This window comes from Trachymyrmex cornetzi, unplaced genomic scaffold (genome assembly GCF_001594075.2).
Source record: "Trachymyrmex cornetzi isolate Tcor2-1 unplaced genomic scaffold, Tcor1.1 scaffold47, whole genome shotgun sequence".
NCBI classification, from domain to species: Eukaryota; Metazoa; Arthropoda; class Insecta; order Hymenoptera; family Formicidae; genus Trachymyrmex; species Trachymyrmex cornetzi.
The window spans coordinates 2,344,355-2,365,303 of NW_017299509.1; the positions used below are offsets into that span (position 1 = coordinate 2,344,355).

Here is a 20,949-nt window from a genome sequence, read left to right on the forward strand (position 1 = left end):
TTTTAAAAAAGATTATACAATTTACAATATGCAATTTACATATTTTTTTTTTTAAACTACCAAATGTTTTCTTTATACCAATAGATTCATATTTTATTCTGTACATTTTAAAAGTATTAAAATTCAGTTATTAAAAAATAAATTTAGTAGATCAAGATTTTTCAGTTCAATTAGACCCAAAGTAGCTTTCAAATGATGCTACAACAAAATCTGTCCATTTTTTATGAATGTGCTTACAGTGGCACAGTACTTTTGAACAGCATCTTATAATCTACAAAGTACCACAGTTTCAACCAATTTGACTGAAGCCACTCTTTTAATATAATAAGTATAAGCCCTTTTAATATAAGAATAATTTTGTCACAAAAGTTAAGAAAATACAGCGATATTGGAGATACACGAGAGCATCGCTTCTATTTTTATTTTGACGTATAAAATTATGTATGTATAAAATTTACTGGAAGAGAACGAATATTGCAAGTGAACCATGTTTCCGATAAAATCAGATTCACCGTAGACAAAGAACGAATCAATTGCGAAGTTTTACGTCCAATTTGGCCGTTGACGTCCGCAAATTGAAAACGAATTCCAGAACTGCCACTCTTTGTGTTTCGCTATGACGTTGCGGGGAAATAGAGAAAAATATCGCTTTTGTTCAAACGATATCGGAAATGGAATAAAAAAAAAAAGAGTCACAAGTCTACCCGTGCGGAAGGCATACGAAAAATGCGACAGAAAAAATCGCGGCAACGCGTACGCCTTCGTCGACTGTAAAGCTGCCGATGTAGAATTCCCGAAAAAACTATCCCGTACAAATAGTTATCGCGTGCAACTCTGGTACCATCTGTGGAAAATTTAGGATTTACTCGACAATTTTATTCGTCGCTTTAACAAGCGAAATATTTAGCGTCACGGCATTTTTCGCAACAAATTACGAGCGGCGCGGGCAGTCGAAAGCTGCCGCGTCGTGTAACAACGCAAAAGCCATTTTTTATCCAAAAATTTCGCGGACGGATCGGCGCGTATAGTGCCGTGAAAAAAGAACGTCATGCCCACAGAGGGTGGTGCGGCGATAATATTCTCGACGCGCCTTCTACATCGTCCGATTCGATTCGTTACGCTGCGGCGTAGATAAAAGTTATGCAGACCCGCGGAAATTAGAATTCAATCGATAAATCACTTTTGCCCGTCGATTTTCACGGTGGAAGCGCGCCAAGGCGAGTCCCGATTGTCCCGAATGGCCCTCCGCGAGATATATCGTAACGCGTAGCTAGCGACTGTTATTTCGGCCAATTAGTTATCCGCACAGCACCCGCAGCGAGCGGAAAATAGCGCACGAGAGCGATAAACATATATAATATCGATTCGCGCAGCATTATAAACGAGCACATTAGAGACATATCGAGCGCAAAGAATCTGAAAGAAGCAGACGATTATATTGCAATTCTGGCACACTTGTTAAAAAAGATTATTACCATATATATATCGCACGTTTCTCGTCAGACTATTATTTCCTTCTACACGTAATATCATTTATAACTCTTTTATACGCGCATTGTTTCCTTAAAATTCTTACAAGATTTCTTTGGAATTTCCGCTTGTAAGAATCTTTGGAAATTCCAAGGACGCGCGGCGTGTGCCGTCGTGATCCCTTTTTCAACAAGGGCTTTTAAATCGCCGGGAATACCGCTTAACGAGACGGTTCAACCCGTTATTCCGTTTAACGACGGTACAAAGGATCTGGGACCTTGTGACGTTTCATGAAAGAAGACAAGTTTTAATGGGGTCACTTTTCATATTTCATGCGGGGCAACGAGGACGCACGGCGATGAGCGATACAAATTGCGTATAATTATATATCGCGTGTACATTGAATAAAAGTCTGGTCAGAATAATCAAGCCTATAGATAACAGTACCGCAGCTTTGGTGAAATAATTTCAATCAAATGTTTGATTAACATATAATCAAAATTAAACTTAACTTTACTTTTGGAAATATCTTATTTTTCGAATTACCAAACGGTTAGTTATTATTATGTTTTTTACTTATTTACTACATTTAAATATTCTATCAATACGCTAAATAAAGTATATTTGATAACTAGTAAAAAAAAAACGATTTTACTAAAATATCTAAAAACTTATTAGTTAGATACATCTGGAAATAATTTTTAAAACAATTATGTAGGACACTCAAGCTGGTCACTAGAATGTCAAAACTTTTTACAGCTTTACTCATCGTGCTCGAGTTCGCTAATTATTTTCACGGTCCAACAAAATTATTTTCAGATCCAACTAAATTTTTTTAAATACTTTAGCAAAATCGTTCTTTCCGTGCATTATTAGAACTTTCTTTCAATATATCGCGTGAGTTGTCGAGAGAAGTATCGGCTTTAATAAGATCTAATGAAAAGGTAGATCGAAATTGAGATGGCAGGGTCTCTCCTAGAAGAGGACCTTTCACCTAATGGTTTGAGAAACTATTGAGAAACCATATTCGCCGGCATGCGCCAGCGTGGCCATTTATGGCCGCGCCAACAGATCGCGCGTCGTAATACATGTCGATTGTGCCACGTTGAGAATGTATTCCCTTTTACCTTTGCGTGTTGCATTTTCGTAACTATCTTTCTCTCTCGATTTTCCTCGAAAACGATCAACCGTATCGAAAAAGGCAGAAAATCGCATGGGGCTGAGAGAAATATATGTCGCACGTATTCTCCCGGAAATATATAAAATATATATACCTACACTCTCTATATACGTATTGCTGACAGTAAAATTTTAGCTATATTCTTTCACGTTTAAATCGCAAAACACTTAATAAAATACAAAAAAGAATTTTTTATTATTCATGGTCGTTATCAAAGATACAATCTTATTGTTAGTAATAAATATAAAGCACATTCAATTTATTGCTTTTTCTTATAAAAGACGATAATAAAATCAAATATGGGAAAACAAAGAAAAACTAATATTTTATATTGATTTTATTATCGCCTTTAAAATGTTATAAAACAAATATTACTTTTTAATTTAAAATTTTATTTTTCATTAAAATAAATATTACTTTTTAATAAATTTCAATAAAACTTTATAAATTTATTTTTCATTAGATATAAAACGTTTACGTCAATTTGTGGGGGTGCCTTTATACTTTTTGCCAAGGCTGTATTTGCAAATGAAGTATTGTCGAAGAGCAAGTGTATTATCGATAAGTACATCAATCGATAACTGCTCGACGTACGAAACACGATTTATTGTGTACAAAAAATCTGTACGCTAAATAGAAATTCAATGTGATATTGACTCACCCTATGTCATTGGCGAACAAGGTCCAATTGATCCTTGACGCACATGTCTATTTCAAAGTCCTCGAAACTTTCTACTCCACACGGCGGCTATTCGATCTGGAACAAAAATTTTAATTATGTTTAACCCCATCAAGCGTGCAGAATAGCGCGTAGTTTTGAGTTTATATACATTTACCAATAGCTACGCCACGTGAAATTTTATCTACAAAGTCAATAACATCAATACATGGGAGAAATCCGATATTTGATGACATTCGAACGTGCCCCTTGTATCAAATGCTTTTAAAGCCCAGCGTGTGTTGCACGAGTAAATTAATCACGTCGCGTCGCGTATTTTTATTCGTGCGCCAACGGTCAAATTTATCATGGGAAAAAGTTAAAGCGTACGAGGTGCACCTCACGATTCTGTTAACAGAATGAATATCGAAGCGCAATTAACTGCAATTAATCTTTGTACTTAAATATACAGGTTATTCAGAAACTCCAGGATGTATACGCTTAAAATTAAATGAAGAGGTGAAGGTATAATGTGCTTGCAAATAGAGTGATTTACTGCGTTTATTTATATACCGTGCTTATACAAATGCCGGGAATTAGGGAGATAACGTGAAGATTACGATGGGAAAAGTAGCTGCTTCTCTGGTGGTTAACACAGGCAGTAAACTACCCTTTACCTATATCGTCCTGCACCGCGAAAGAGAGGAGCATGCAAGTTATAAATGCCCGGAACAACGTTAACTCGTTACTGGCTGCGCTATGCAAACGCGATCAGATTTACGGGTATTTACGGTAATGAGGTACGATTTACTAATATGCGAGTTGACTGCACGGACATAATATTAAAATACGGCTTTCGAAAAGGAAGAAACGACGAATATCTGGCAGACATATTATACACGAGATGTTTCTCCACGAAAAGCCCGATCTCATCTTCGTTTGCAAATAAAAAGCGAAAATTAACAACATTTCAACTGAATTACATATATCTCGAAAGAAAAAGTAAAAACCTTATGTTAAATATATAGCACGATACATCAATGTAAAAATATATATAATATAAAATATAATATAAAAACATTTATATAATAATCCATCTTTCCTTATAGTTTTATTTATTGAAGGATCGATCGTAAAACTCTCTTCTCCCACGGAAAGTTAAGCAAATTTTACCTTCGTCTCGCGGGTGGATCTATATATCGCAGACATTTTATGAAATGGCTCTCGGGAAGTATAAGAGCTTCCCCAGCAACGGTTTAATATCTATATTTTCGCGAAAGCATGCCGCTGCATAATTTTGCATTGTAACGGATTGTTTTCTTTCGGACGGATATCGCGTCGTGTTCGGAGGACACCGCGTTGCACTTTGCATTTTTCAGCGAGTCATACGGAGTCATACGGAGTCTCATATGCTGCCGAGCGGCGCGGCAGTATCAGCTGCGACTGCAAATCCCCAGCACCGGTGCATCATCCGGGATGCAGAAGGAATAGAGGCGATGGTGCATCGGGGACAGCCCTCTTGGGCCGGTCGACTTCCGGTGCACCGTCTGCAATGCCGTTTTGTAATATTAAATTCACTCGGGGGGATGAGTATATGCTCCGCGATGCGCGCGAGGCGCACGGAAGAACGATAACGTTCGAATCTATTGGGGAGGACAAAATAGGAAAAATAGGAAAAAATAGGAAAAAATAGGAAAAAATAGGTAAAAATAGGAAAAAACAGTAAGGGAGGCAAACTATCCTGTAAACTTCATTGAAAGTGAACAACTCTACGCTCTTCAAAGATCCGTAGAAGCATCTTCACACTTTTCTTCGACAGCAGAGTATTTTTCTCGAAATATGAGTTGATAGAATATAAAAGAGATTTTCACAACAAGAAGAGATATTTTAAGAATGAAAATTGCACTATTTCTATTTGCTCAATAATATTATTTCACGATAAAGAGAATATGTAAAGTGCAGATTTTTGCAATTATCCATTTACTAAATACAGAGTGAATACTAAATATTCTAAAAGAAATTTTTGGAAAAAACCAAATTTTTCCTTCAACTTTGACACTTTGTATCTTTGAAACCGTTTCAGACATATGATTATATGAGTTTTCATCTTAAAATTGTGCGAGGTATCACCCTTTAAGATCTTTCAGAGTACTTACTCAAGTAGCACACAGCGCTCATAAAGCGTTAATAAAGTGCTAAAAAAGCGCATATAATCGCTTTTTTAGCGCTTTGCAAGCGCTGCTGTGCTACTTGGGTAGTATATGTGTAGTTTTTCGGAAAGAAAATCAGTGGAGGGAATTTGCGCAACATCTACGTGGACAGGGGTACGAAAATGTTTGCATAATTCTCGTCAGGAATTCTTAATATCCGGGTTACATACATTTATTCTCGCCTCTAGAGAGGAATATCTTCCTCTCATCTGGAGCAAATTAACGCGAGAGCACATCAGCTTCATTTCACGTGACGCAGGAGGTCGGAGTGCGTCATAGTCAGTAAAAACATACATTAGCTGGATTCATTCCCGCTTCGTGCGAAACATACTCGCAAAATGTTCTTTGTAGGATATGAAAAATCGTAACAACGAAACACGCGTCCGCCGGGAGCGGGTAACTTCCCGGTTGAAGACGACGTTTTTCTCGAAAAACTCACAAACGACATATTGTTTATACACGGTGACTATCTTTATCATCTATGAAAAGCGCGGAAGATTATTACGGGTTTTTTTTTTTTTAATATATTTCGTAAGTATTTTCTGCGGGGAGAAAAATTGCAACGTTACATATTATATGACATTGGTGTAACGCGGCACGTTTTATCTCCTTTATCAGACTTTTACGTTTTATCATTCCGTCCGCGATAGGCATTTCCCCGTGGGCTTGCCATTCCCATCTCGTCCTCTCAGCCGCAGTAATAAAACAGATCGAGAAAAAAAGTTAACGTTTTCAGATCCTTGAAAGTTCGTTGAAAGTCGATGTTCAAATTGAATGTCAAAGAATCGCAAAAGTAGGATCGATATGAGAAAGGGAAAGTCAGACAAGACATTTCGGAAGACAAAACTGATGTACCAAGACGAAGAGAGTTTCGTGAAGAAAACTGTTTCTTCTGCCAAAGACATCAAAAAGATCCCTTTGATTCGCTCTCATCGTAAATCGTCAACAATATCCGATATATCAAAAAACTTCGTATAGAAAAATAACAAGATCTCTTTAGATATTTTACACGGTCGGAAGATAAAAATAAATATATTTTAAGACATTTTTTTTCATAAAATAAATAAGCAATACAAGTAATTAAATAGCTTGTTCAATAATCCCGCATTAATTACTTATTACATCATATTTTGATAAATTTTCAACAGTCTTTAAGTGAAGATTTAAAGCGTACAAAACGTTTACTGTAATTGGCAATATTTGGGGCAATACTTCACGATCCAGTCTCACAATTTACCAATCGAAAAAATCTGGTCGATGGGAGCTCGTTCGGTTTATTGCGGGCTGAAATAGAGAATGAAAATCCCTGGCTGCCACGAATAGTAATCCACGGCCAGAACGGTTTCGCTCGGATGTCTCGATTATCCGAGCAATGTGCAAGTCATTTGTACGATATTCAAATATTATATGTCTGCCGTGACACGGTCAGTTTCATGTTTCATCGGTCCGCAATTTCGAATTGCACTCGATCTTCCATGTCGTGTCGTGTCTCATAAACGAGTTGCGCTCCCTATGGTTTACAAAATTTACATGACGCCATGTCTCTCATGAACGTTTTAGAAAATATTCCGCGAGAAAATTTCGAGTTGCTGACCACTGTAGCATCGAAGTAGACGGTGTAATAAAATTGAAAAAATAAATGAGGTCGAGAATGCTGGTAACTTTATGAACGTTTATTTTATGCATTAAAATAATGAGTAAATTTAATTAGTATAAATGTGTGTATATTTTAATTGTACATTTTGTTTATATAATATGTACTATGAATATATTTTTGTCGCTGGATATGTCATATTAAATGTACTTTTGAAAATGTGCTGCATGCAACTTGATTATTAGAAAATGTAAAAAAATTGTATAATATTACTCAACGTATACAATTATTAAATTTGTGTCACGCACATGCTGCGATCCGTACTTGGTTATTATAATAGAAAATGTAAAAAAATTGTATAATATTACTTAACATATACGATTATTATATTTGTGTCACGCATATGCTGCGATCCGTACGAATCAATCTACCGAAAAGAAAAAAAAGAATAGAATACAAACGACCGTTATATAATAAAAATAGAATTTAATTTGTATTTCGTAAAATGTAAAATGGAAAAATGGAAAAGAGGAATTGGAGAAATAGACGCACTCCGTGTTCTCTGAGCATGTATTCGCGTTTTTTATAAATATTCCGATTTGTGAGAGCAATATTGAAAATATCTCCTTTGAGGGATATTATGCAATATTTCCTCCCCGTCAACTTTTTTAAATACTTATTTCATGCTAAAATAATCCGTTATAACACATTTGATGCAGCCGAATATATTCTCATGCATACATAAATGGTATAGTTGCCGAATAAAATCCAAAAATATACGAAATATTCTAGAAATTACATCTATCTTTAATAAATTTAAAATCTATGTTTTCCCTGTAAAATCTAATTTTCAATAATTCACATTTCATAGCTATTAAGAATCTCAAATCATATTTCTTTAAAAAATTATTTCGATTTCAAACCTCAAATTGAAGTTCCTCTTAAAGATAAAAGAGTTTACAATAGGTATACGTATTTTATATTACTTATTATTTTTTAAATCTATCAAGAACGTTTAAATAACTTTATTAATCAAAACACGGCATAAGATAATTTATAATTGTTAGAACAACTTATAAGGTCTTTTGCACAAGGATAGAGAGAGGAGAATCAGGATCCATCGATAATTCACGCTTACTTTTCCAATCAGTTATCTCGACACAAGTCTATGTGATATCCAAATATTAGATATCCCACGCGCGGTGTCGGGTATTCACTTTTCATCGATTCGCCGCGATCCGGAAATTTACTGGATCTTTCGCAGAGAGAGCGGTGTGCTGCAGGCCGCAGCCAGATCCGTTTTATCGTCGTCCGTAGCGAGTAATAAAGTTTTCATCGTTTCGACCGCCGGCTGCGCGGAAATGCAGTTTCCCTGTTAGCGGCTGAGCATACACACAGTTTCGAACGGAGAGAACGGGCGGAAGCACAGCATGGATTCGGCAGTAGGTTGACGGTCATTTTAATCAATCAGCTATCTACTTGCCGTGTAAGTAAGCTTCGAAAGATGTAAAATAGCTATATAAAGAAAGTATTTAAACAAAACGATCAGTAAGGGTGTATAAATCACATTTACAGAACTTAATAACATTTCTTTTACATTCTAATTTATTTCTACACGGAAAAAATCATGATGAAGTATCTAAAAATTCAGTAGATACAGATCTGAAAATTTTGTTTAATCAAAATAATTATAAAGCTCAAATTGGTTGTTAGAATATTTTACAACATTCTGAAGCATTGTTAGCGATGCTTAAGTGTTCTATATAATTATTTTGAATAGTCCACGCAACAAAATTATTTTCAAATTTATACTTGGCTAAATTTTTAGATATTTTAGTAAAACTGTTGTTTTCGTATATTAATTTATATATACATGAGTAGTTTAACTCCCGTCCGGAATTTCAGTAATGGTAAGTATGCGTTAGTCCCAATTTAGATTACTTTTTAAATTTCTTTTTCCAAGTACTCCCCCTTTACACACTGACACACTTCTATCCTTTTGGCGACGATGCTGTGCCTGAAGAAGTCTTTGGGTTGATATCGGAGTCATCGCTCAGTGATAATCGCCGACCTCCTTTCTATTCCTGACATTTTCTGCACACCACTCATACCCTTGAGATTTGAAAAGCACGTGTCACCGAATTGAGCTTGAAATTTCACGTCGTGAAATTTCTGAAAGCTAAATCTTTTCTTCATCTCTTCCAAGTTGTCTAACGCGTAGTACTGGACCTCTGCTTAAGTCAAAATCCTTGGGCAAAAGAAGAATAAGAAGAAAGGACTTTTGATCAAAAACTTGATGACACAGCGTATATCTGATTTTCTCCCTACGTTTGCTGCTATTATTCTATGACCACAATGCGCTTCAGATCGCTCCCATTCTATAATAGAGGAAACTCCTGTATTGCTACGAGGGATATGAAAATTCGGTACTCCGTCGTTTCTCAGAGAAGTCGAAAATTTCTGACAAAATCACTTATTTATATGCAATGTATTCCCTTAGAATTACACGTATTACGTATCTTTCGATATTTGATGCATCCAAATGCATCTAATTTTTTATCTGATATAATCCATTTATAATAACACAAATTTTTACGGTAATGTGATTTATCAGAAAGGATTGTTCTCAGTCAATAGAAGAGCGGCGTAAAGATCTTAGCCAAAGCTCGGCTTTCCGAGGAATGGTTTCTATTATGTTTCTTCAACAAAATTCCCGGAGCAATTTCGAAAGCAGCACACACAAACGAGTCGCCAATCGTTTCAGGGGGAGAAACTTTCGTGGACTAACTCCAATTTTTCCGCAACATCCGACGACGGCGATACGTACCGCCACTACGCTATATGCTGCGTTTCTACGGCGTTCTACGGCTTTTAACCAATGAATTTCTCTCATTTCGCGTCGGCAAAGCGAATGCGACTATCGACCAACTGCTATGTCTGATGGATTCTGAGTTAGCGCTCTTCTCGCTCCATGAAGAACCGACATAAAATCCGATTACATTTTATTATTCATTTAATTCTCCGAACTTAAACTCTTTTTCGTTCAGCGCACGACGCATTGCTGGATTATAAGATTATAAAGAGTAGGAAAATAGGGACGAGCATGAGAAAAAGAAATAGTAAGAAATAAAGTAAAATAAAGATACAAATGTAAGCAATTAATCGAAAAGACTTGTAATGTTGATTATAATAAAGAATTTAGTGAAGAAAAAAATTATAAATATTTCAATTTTGATTGTCGGCGCCATATTGTATTCGCTGGAAACAAAGTTGAATCTACTAGAACGTTATATTGGTCTGTTTCATTACGAGAATTGAGGTTTCTATGTTTCTAAACCGTCTGATTGCTCTTTCGTTCGACAGGAAATTCGAAGACGATTTCACTTAATGAAGTAAACGCGGATATCCGTTGGGGACGGCATCGCTTGAACGCGATTGCCTGTGGCATTTTATCAGTTGACATTTTCCCATTCAATTCTTTACCGCGGTTATCGTTACCACTTAAGATACGTTTCCCTCTAACAGCATCTATATTAAATCGGTAATCAGCTCTACCGTGTTCTAATCACGTGAGCAAACTTTCGATATTAAATTTTTTGTTACGATTATCGCGTTCACATCGTTCCATTCCAAATCTCTCTATCTCCTCGGGACAGGACGTTTAATTAATAATCAAACTCACAACTGTCGCTTCGAAATAGCGCTTATCACGAACATATTCAACGCTGGCTTGCAAAGTCATAACAGAGGTCAATTCAGAAAAGGTGGCTATACTGACAGCGCTACGTTGTCTAACAATGCAGTGGACACTTCGCCGTAATTTGGCCGGCCAATAGCAGGAAGATAACTGCGTTATGTGGTATTTCGACCTGCCTTGAACGGGAGACATTCAGTATAGGGTGGCAGAAGCAGACCCCGGGGAGCAATTCACTTACACTGCTAATACCCATCGCCAGCCGTGCATCGGTGGGTACCAAGTATTCTATTAACATCGGGATACTTTGACAACATCAGTCCCAAGGATATTAACACCTAAAATACAAATTCAGGAACTGCTTAAAAATACATATTGTCGCGATAATTTTGAGCTTTTTCTCTAAAAAAATTAACTTTCTTCTTACGTATGCGACAACTTTAATTTCATGTAATATTAAAATACGAATATTAACAGAGGACCGATACCGACATATTACTTGTCTTTATAAAACTTTAGAAATATAAGTACAAACTAAAAAGTGCCTCCTATCAGATAATATAGCAGTTTTAATAATACTGTTTGCAATTTTGCAATAATTAACTTTATCACAAGATAAGCAAAAATGAATAAACGACAAAATGGGTAGTAGATAGTAATGCTATATTTCTATTCTTTTTCTTTCACAGTAGTTGATCTGTATAAAATATCTACAAGTAAATGTATACAAAACTTTCTAGAATCTTTTCATTTCTATAAACGTTTTTTATTCATATATATGCGTACTTTATGCTGTTTTGCAAGACGCATAACGTGAGAATTTCTTTTTGTAAAGATTTTACCATAAATATATTATATGAAAAAAAATGAAAAAGAAAGAATATAAATAAAACTAATTTAGAAAACTAATAAAAATATATAAAAAAATGATATAATATTATCAATGACATAGCCACTATTTGAACTACAATTTGCAAAAGAAAATCATAAGAATTTTATTTTCGCATTTGTAGAATTTTTATTTTAATTATCTAAATAATTTTTTTTAGTATTAATAAAGTGTAGTAGTTAGTTACCAAGGAATAAGAAGGTGCCTCTTTAGAAGATCTACGTCAGTATTGGCGACTTTTCTCTACGAACGAATATTTGTTATATAGACGACATGCTTTATTTAAAACATATTAATAAGGAGCTCTCGACTGCTAAAGAAAGAGAGAGAGAGAGAGAGAGAGAGTTTATAAAGATTATGCGTTTCGCGGATTTTGTCCGCATCCAGATCCATTCTTGGAATGCCTAGAGGGAGAGTTTATTAATATATTTTATAAATCATTACGATAAGTTATATATATATCTGTTTTTCCTCTTTTGTATCCACAAATTCTATATATTCTATGTTATGATACGATCGTTGTGCGAATATGTAATGAAATCGGAGCACCAACAAATTTTTTTTAAATAAACAGATTAATTAATGATTCCTGAAATAATTGCGTTTGCGCGCTCATCTCCCATTAGTCCAGGCTTTTTTATTTTTTTTTAAACTTTTTTAGTCGCAAATAGTTATCCGCATTCATATCTCACTTTTATCAATAAACGCGTTCATTTATTTCTGCACAAAAAGAACGATTTTACTGGAATATCTGACAATTTGGCTAGATACGGATTTAAAAATAATTTTGTTTGGACCATCAAAATATAGTACATGCTAAATATGCTAATATATGTTGTTTAAAGACGTATTTATCGATAAAAGTGAATACTCACAGTTTGTAAAAATTTCAACGTTAATCGCATCTTATGAGATAAACTTGATTAAATTCCTGCTCGCATTACAATACATTGTATTCACAATTTATATAGCACCATTCATAATGATGTCTGTCACAGCAACACAATAAAGCGATCAATTCGGATCGGACTAACGTACCGAGACTCCATTGCTGCGCGTCCAGTTGTCGCGGAGCCCGTATAATCTTCGCGACTACCTCAATCGGCTGAATCAACGATTGTCGAGGCAGAGCTCACGATAACATTCATGCATTCACGGATTCACCGCAGAGTATGAGTATGAGTTCGAGTTCGAGTGCGAGTGCGAGTGCGAGTGCGAGTGCGAGTGCGAGCTCGTGAGATGCCAGGATGTGATTGAGGCAATCGGAACCACTTTGACGAGGCGCGACCCTTTCATTAAATATAAGAGCATAGGGACACGATTCATTTGAGAAATGGGACAAACGGATTAGATCTCGCGTCCGTTACGTATAGGTACGGCACCGACAGCTGTGATTAGCAAAATGGAATTGGCATTGGTAAAGCTCAGTACCCCGAATCATGGTCCATTGAGAACAGGATCTCCGTTCATGCATGTGGATAAGTGATGTCTATTGTACTGCATTAAGGAGCTGTCATTAACACGCGCACGTCATTTGCGTGAGATACGGCTGTTTATTGGCGTCTGCTAAAATATATCGTTTACCTTGATAGAGGCTTAATTGATTCGTCGGAAAGTTCTCCTTAATTACGAGCGGCAACGAGTGCGAGTACGTGCTTGTGCGTCAGTCACGCAGTGGTCGAGCATCACGACGTGGTCATTTTTTTCGATTGCCACGGATGGTTTAATTAATTTAGCGTCGCCCGCCGTCTGCAAGTAATACAGAAATAGCAGCGAACCGGTTTATATCTCGGCTCGACGTGGCGAAATATACGTATACGGTCTGGTAATTTATTAAGTGTTTTTTTTTTTAACACAATTTAATATTTCCTTAAAACTACGTTTCTCTTCATTATTACGATACTTGAAAAGTACTTTATGTTTATATAAACGAAATTACAATTCCTATACTCTAAGTGACGTTCGATTTTCGACGTTTCGAGTTTCAGTTCTGTGAACTGTGAGACGTTTAAATAAAGGAGAGTGTACGTAAAGGATTGCAAGATCGACAAAGGGTTCGCCGTGTATTGCGATATTGGGGCTCGTGTCACGATTCACATCGTGACTCACGATGTATTATTAGCTGTTCATTCTCTCGTGATCTCTATGTAAGGAACGACTATAGCAATTGGTCCCTGATGTTTCTCTTCATGATCGACTTGTCTGAACTCGCGGGAACAACTAACAAGAAGTAGCAGAGCCGTGGGGGATGTGCTCAACATAGCTCGATAAATTCGTCTTCAGTTAAGCATTTATTTGCAAAGATACATATTTACACATATACATTTACGTACAGGTTATATCCGTATAATGCCAATAACATTTTCTTATTTATTTTATTTTGATGTAAGACAGATGAAAAAGAAAAGTTGGAGAGTAATAAAAATAAAATTGTAATAGAAATTAATTTTCCGATGTATTAAAATCACTAGTAACGGTTGCTCAATTTCCGGGCGTAGTTAACGCGACAACAGCGACAGATTGTTGTCAATGCAATTATTCCTGAACCTAGACTGACTTAATTGGAAAGGCCATTAAGAACTAGCAAGTCAATAGTGATAAATAACAAGAAAGTTAAAGGCGAATGATAGTCTTATAATTAAAAGGAAACTTCCCAACTTAAATTTGACTTACAATTGCAATTATTTACTCGTAGCTATTAAAAAGCCGAATGTTTGAAAATTATTAAAGGGGATTATTAAAGGGAGAAATCACTAGCAAGTCAAAATAACAAGAAAGTTTAACGCGAATTATAATCTTACAGCTAAAGGAAACTTGCTCACTTGAATATAAATTTCACTTATAAATTGCAGTTATTTATTTATAACCATTAAAAGTTGAATGTTCAAAGATGTGTGCTATTAAGAACTATAAAAAAATCACTAGGGAGTTAAATAACATGATAAATAACAAGAAAGTTCAAGGCAAATTATAACTAAAAGAAAACTTCCTAACTTGAATTCAAAATTGATTTATAATCATGCAGTTATTTAACTATGAAAAATCCGAATGTTAAAAAATGTACGAGTATGAAAAATAATTAATCTATGCTTTGACACGACGTGTACTTCGATCTTTTGCGACGAAGTTGTGCACAACCTTTTGCTATGAGGCGTGCGATCTTAATCGGCTGGGTTGAAGTTAAATGAGACTAATTAGGATTTAACGTATGCGGTCGAGCTAATGAAGCTCAACGACCGGTGGCAAGTTTGCACCGGAACCAGTAGTTGGCGTAACCAAGGTAACTTCATGCTCAAAAGACGAGATATAGCTTCCTGCCATGTGTCTTAATGCGCTTTAGCGACTATAAACGGCTTAACAGGAGGTTGACGCCACAGCCGTGTGCCAAAGCGATGTCCGTATAACACTTCGATTAATAACAGCACTTAAATTCGCGTCCTGTGAATGTCGATGTCGCATATGCCGTACGTCATGAACAAGATCTAAAGCTGTGGATTACCGAACCGTTCAATTTCATATTATCATACGTTATTTAAATAAAAGTCTTCAAGTTGAGACCCCGAGGATGAGTCTTTTCTTGGAAAATTAAATGACATTTTCTATATGTATAAACAGCGAAAAATTATTAGAAATCTCAAAAAGTAAAAACACGTATATGTCACTTTTAAGAACGTATCGCTTACTCGTATATCTCAATACACGCGATAAGAGGATAGAATGTGTCAGGCGACGCCGATGAAAAGTCGCTTGATAGAAGTGTCGATTTCAAAATAAAAATCAGTATAGGTTGCGCGTGATCATTTTTATAATGTGATACTTTCATGACGTTTCTTATATCATCAGAGTGCTTTCGCGTATATCACAGATATATTCCTCTATATAAAGTAGTACACTCGTAGGAGTATATAGAACTGAAAAAATTAAGCGGTCTAATAATACCGAATGTTGTAACTTGTTACCAAGATCTAAATTAACACTTTGACTGCAATGTCACTCATTTAGGCACTCTTTTGATCTTTTACTAAACATTTAAGACATTGAAGAAATATAAATTATATTAAGAAGTAATAAAATAATATATTCAATTTATAAAGATAAATTTATTAAGCTAAGTTTATTAAGTTCAATACCGAAATCAACTGGATAGTTAGAGTTAAAAGAATTTTATGTAAAAGTTATTTATTTGATTGATATACAGGAAACATTCACTATTTAACATAAAGCAAGAGTATTAGTATTAATATTTGTAAAATTATTTATATTAATTATTGCAAATGCTATGGATAAAATAATGAATAATACATATAGAATTAATTATTCACAGTTAATGACTACTGTATATTTAATAAAGTTTCATAAAAATGGATGATTCATTTCAAATTTATTTCATCAGAATTTCAAATTATTACAGCTTAATTTAGGGGAACGAAACAGATACTTATATATATATATTTTTCGAGAAAATTGGTAATTTATGTATTTTATGTAATGAAGGAAAAGGGCGTAGATATAAAATAATAATTAAGAATTTGAATTGGAAAATTAAGAGGGCTATTGAGTTATTAAAAAAAAAAGAATGATTCTGTTTAGCATAACCGTGTACCACGAGGTCGTTCCCACGATTGGGACGCCCGCCGCCCGCGCCGAACAGACGATGTCTCGTACTCCTCCGAGGTTAGAACCATTTCCATGAAAGAACAGAGTACCGTGCCAACACAGCACAACACAACACAACTCTCTAACGAATGGCGTATGTGTGTGCGAGACTATGGATATACATGCGGGGAAATAACGTTCCGAGTGAAATTCGAGTTTCAAAGTATGAACACCCCGGAGGCAGAGGCGCAAGTATAACGTCTATGAAAGAATCCAAATGCTCGGAAAGAAATTCCCCGCAGATTTAGGAGGCGTAACAGGTGATTCTTCCTCATCGCAAGACACGTCTCCGTGGCACTTTGAAATATGATTCATCTACGACCTTACGTAGCTCGCGTGTCGCAATTAACATTGGTGAATAAAAGCAATAGCCATTCATTACTCATTTTGGTAAAAAGTGGTGATTTATACTCGCTACATGAAATACCAAACTTAACACCGAAGGATATATTAATTATTATAATCTTTTAAAAATCTTCAAAAACTTGTAATATCTTTTTACTTAATAATTTTTTATTAACTATATGATAGATGATATATTTGTGGTATATAACTCATACACCAGATCACAAACATTTTTTACATATTCTTGGCACGTTGTTGTTGTGTGTGTGTGTGTTCATTTTTAATTATGGCTTAAAGCACCTTTCTTCTAATTCTCTTCATCATACTTTATTATCTATAATGTATCTTTTATCAAATTGCTGGATATAAATAGAGTCAAAATGTTTTTATTACTCTTCTGTTTTTGAGAGAATAAATTAATTCTTATATTTCGTAACATTCATTATTACTCGTTTCTTACCGCTATCTTTCTTATTTCGTCTTACAATTTTACTGGTACATTTTCTTTTAAAGATTTTTTAAACACGAAAGACGAATAAAAGATTTGACGAATTTCGTCTTATATTCAAATTAATACCTTTGTGCTAATTGTTTGTACGTATACTGGTGCCATCGTGCAAGTTGTTCTACAGAGTTCGGTTTAAATTACAAGCAACCTCTCTCAACGATTTTCGTGTCGCTCAGATGTCGTCTTTCATTCGGATGGAAAAAAGCAACGTGTATTGTTACATGACATGGTGATTTCTCGCGCCTGCGTTCACCGCAGATCAGGGGATTATACTTAACCCTGACGTAGGATAGGAAGTAGGAACCCCGAGATGCTCTCCTCTCTCTCTCTCTCTCTGCCCCTCTCTACCTGAAGGTTATGAGACCCACCGCGTGCTGGGTTCGTCCAACCACGTAATTCTGTCCTTTCAGAAGAATCTCGACAGGTTTTATTTCCCAGCAGGTATAAATACCTGGGAGTCTAGCGTACGCTTCCTAACGGAGGAGGGTCACCATCCGCTCGTAGGCAAGCCTATTCCGTCTCGATGCTTCGACGTGAATGAACAACGATGGTAATCGCTCTAACCGAAGAAGTGTGATCATAGTTGTTTTATCGATATCAGGACAATGGCTGTGATATTTTTTACGGATTTATAGAATAAATCCTCGGAAGTATGTGTAAAACAACGAAATATTGCTCTCAATTAATAAGACACAGAGAAATGCAAAGTACAATTTAGAGCTCAAGAGAACAATTATATATTAACGGTATTTCGTAAGGTCGTTATAAATCAACAAATTTATAGATACGCAAATGTATTTTTTATTGTACGTATAAAATGAGATTATTTGCTATAGCAGCAGCAAAATACAATCATAACTTCCTTACGTGAAGAATTAAAAACAAATTGCGTGTTCTAACTATTTCGTTCTAACAAGAGCACATAAATGAATTCCTCGTTAAAAAGCAAACAAAGAAAAATCAACCTTTCTCGTTTTTCATCCAGTGCTATCTGCAAGATATCAAATATCTAATTAAATATCTACAGATATCAAATATCTAATTTGATTATTTTAAGGAAAAATTAATTACTTGTGTGTTACAAGCAAATATCATAATTGAATGAAGAAAAGTGCATCCACGATCACGTTCTTTTAATAGTCATATTTGCAAATGAGATTAGATACCAAGCATTTATTAGCCTTAATCCCTCCTCTCACTTTTTCTCTTTTGCAAATATAATATTATAATGATAATAGTCTTTTCGTAATCAAGCTCTAACACACTGTATGGAAAAAGAGATAATTGGTGTACTGAGAAACTCTTTTAAATCATTGAACAGAAAACGAAGCGTTGATTGCACCGAAAATTTGCCTGCGCTCTTTTGCCCGGCTTTCTCTCTCTATCTCTCTTTCATTCCGTCGTCATTAGAAACATCCAATTAACGAATATTTTCAATTCTTCAAAAAGGATTTTCATCACGGACGGAAAATCGCGCGTCACGTTCAAACGGGCGTGCGAACACAGCGAGCAGATTTTTCTCTGTTTAATGGCTCTCTATTCTCTCGTTCGTACACTCGATCCGTTGATTCACGATGCGATTCGACGCGTTGTCAATTAAACCAGTGCAAGAACCAATGACCGGAAGTAATAGTCTATCGAGAATCATGGAAAAGGTCTCTAACCGAGATGCGTGTCAATCTCGTCGTGCCCCGCGGAAATCTTTTAATATTCAGCACTCACTATTATCCTACGTGTAAATTTCCCGTAGACACGTTGCCGTAATATTATTCAGTTATATATTATAAAAAAGCGTCGTTACTTTAACACGTGTAAAAGATAACACACAAGCGATAAAAGTTTTAACACAAAGCCATAAAGATAATGGGACAAAATTATTTTATAATTGCAATAACTATAAAATAATTTATTCAACTATATATACATTGACCGTATTCCGATATACACTGCCAGTACTAAAAATCTGTAGTTTACGTAGCTACAATATTAGATTTTCAGTCCTGGCAGGGTATATCGGAACACGGTCATTGACTCTTTACATATAAAACTTGTATACTATATGTCTTTTTCTTCGAGTGTGCATAGCGAACGATATTTATTAAAAACTCCAGTAATACATTGTTTCGGTACATTACAATTCGCGTTTGCAGCTCCGTCGTGCCGAACAAATAGGATTGTCAATCATTTACCTCTCGAACTGGAAACTTTGCGAGGGCAACTTTCGGTCAATCGCTCATTATGTGTGACAGCAACTGACACATCTCTCCGAGAGCATTGCGAGGACGTAACTCTGAATTAATGTAATGTGGACAGGTCGAGATATGCGAAACACAGAGACGGGAGGAGAAGCGAGCGGATACCTGGCGCATACGCGCTGTTACACACGTATGTACACGCGGTTGGATTTATGTCAACGTATCTATTAACCATGCAGCATCGGCGAGCCTCGCCTGTCCGGCGCGAAAGCGCGATCGTATGAGCGCGAAACGCAGCCATACGCAAAATCTCGATGAACGACCGACTGGATTCGACCGTTGTGAACGGGTCCTCATAATCGGAACCGGAGCGGGTACTCACACACTACCTATACCGGCTATGCCACGCGCCTACGCACGTGCGTGCGTGCCTACGTGCGTGCCTACGTGCGTGCCGTAGGCGGCTGAAGGTGGACACTTTTCAAACACGTGCGCAGGGTATTGAGACGTTTTTCACAGAAATGCTCGTGGTCCGCGGGAAAATATATAGTTGTAGTGGAAGAACATTAGTCTGCGCCCGATTTATCAGCCGTAAGCGCCAGCGAGAGCGATTTGTGATTAACTTAACGCTTGGTTGTACGTTATAATGTTTGCTGTGCGACGTCGTATACCTATTAGTGCGTTCGGCGTACTTGCATGCATGCGATTTTTCTGCGAATTATAATTTAATTTGCTACGTCATTGTACAAGTTTAATAACTCGTTATATATATCTTGATGCGTGACGTTGATATTTTATTGGGTTCCTAATAGATTTATTAGATATATAGTGAATGTAAAAAGTATTCCTACATGGAAAGAACGGTTTTGCTGGAATATTTAAAAATTTAGCTGGATGCAGATTTGAAAATAATTCTGTTGATATCAAAATGATTATGTAGGATATTCAAAGTAGATTTTAAAATGTTACAACTTTAATTATTTTGACGATCTAACAAAATTATTTTCAAATCTATACATCTTAAGATATTTCAGTAAAATTATTTTTTTCCGCACATACATAAGGGAAATTATTTTTTTTAAAAACTTTATTATTTTTAGAAAGTAAATACTCATCAATTAGCAATTTATTAGCAAAGAATAAAATAGATACTTCTCAAAACTATTTTACCTAAAAAAATGTACAAAACATATTGTCTTAATAACAAGCGATAACGAAAAATTATATAATATTTGTTATTCAGATGCATAAAAAATATTCGTACAGGTGAGAATTTAGCTTCTATGATCATGAACGCGGTTATTTTTACAGAGCTCTTTATTTACTTATATTAGGACAAAACGTATTTATTGTGTGTTAATAAATTACTAATTAATATTTATTTTCTACAAATAAAGTTAAAAAAATAATGTTTTAAAATAAAATAAAGCTTTTTTTAATAAAAATTTCTCATATACAAATATTTTTTGCACTGTATATTTGTACTAAACAACTACGGATATAACATCAAAATTTAATGCTACACAAAAAACGAAATATATATATCGTAA

At 35.5% G+C, this 20,949-nt stretch overlaps 1 protein-coding gene across 1 annotated transcript in view; it reads right to left on the reverse strand.

The window, feature by feature from the left end:
• The window catches only part of LOC108765041 (CD151 antigen), a 122,599-nt gene that overhangs the window by 84,201 nt on the left and 17,449 nt on the right, over positions 1–20,949 (reverse strand). Inside the window, exon 2 of the mRNA XM_018513532.1 lies at positions 3,312–3,407. The gene's annotated coding sequence lies outside the window, so the exon portion shown is untranslated. The remainder of the gene's footprint in view (positions 1–3,311; positions 3,408–20,949) is intronic.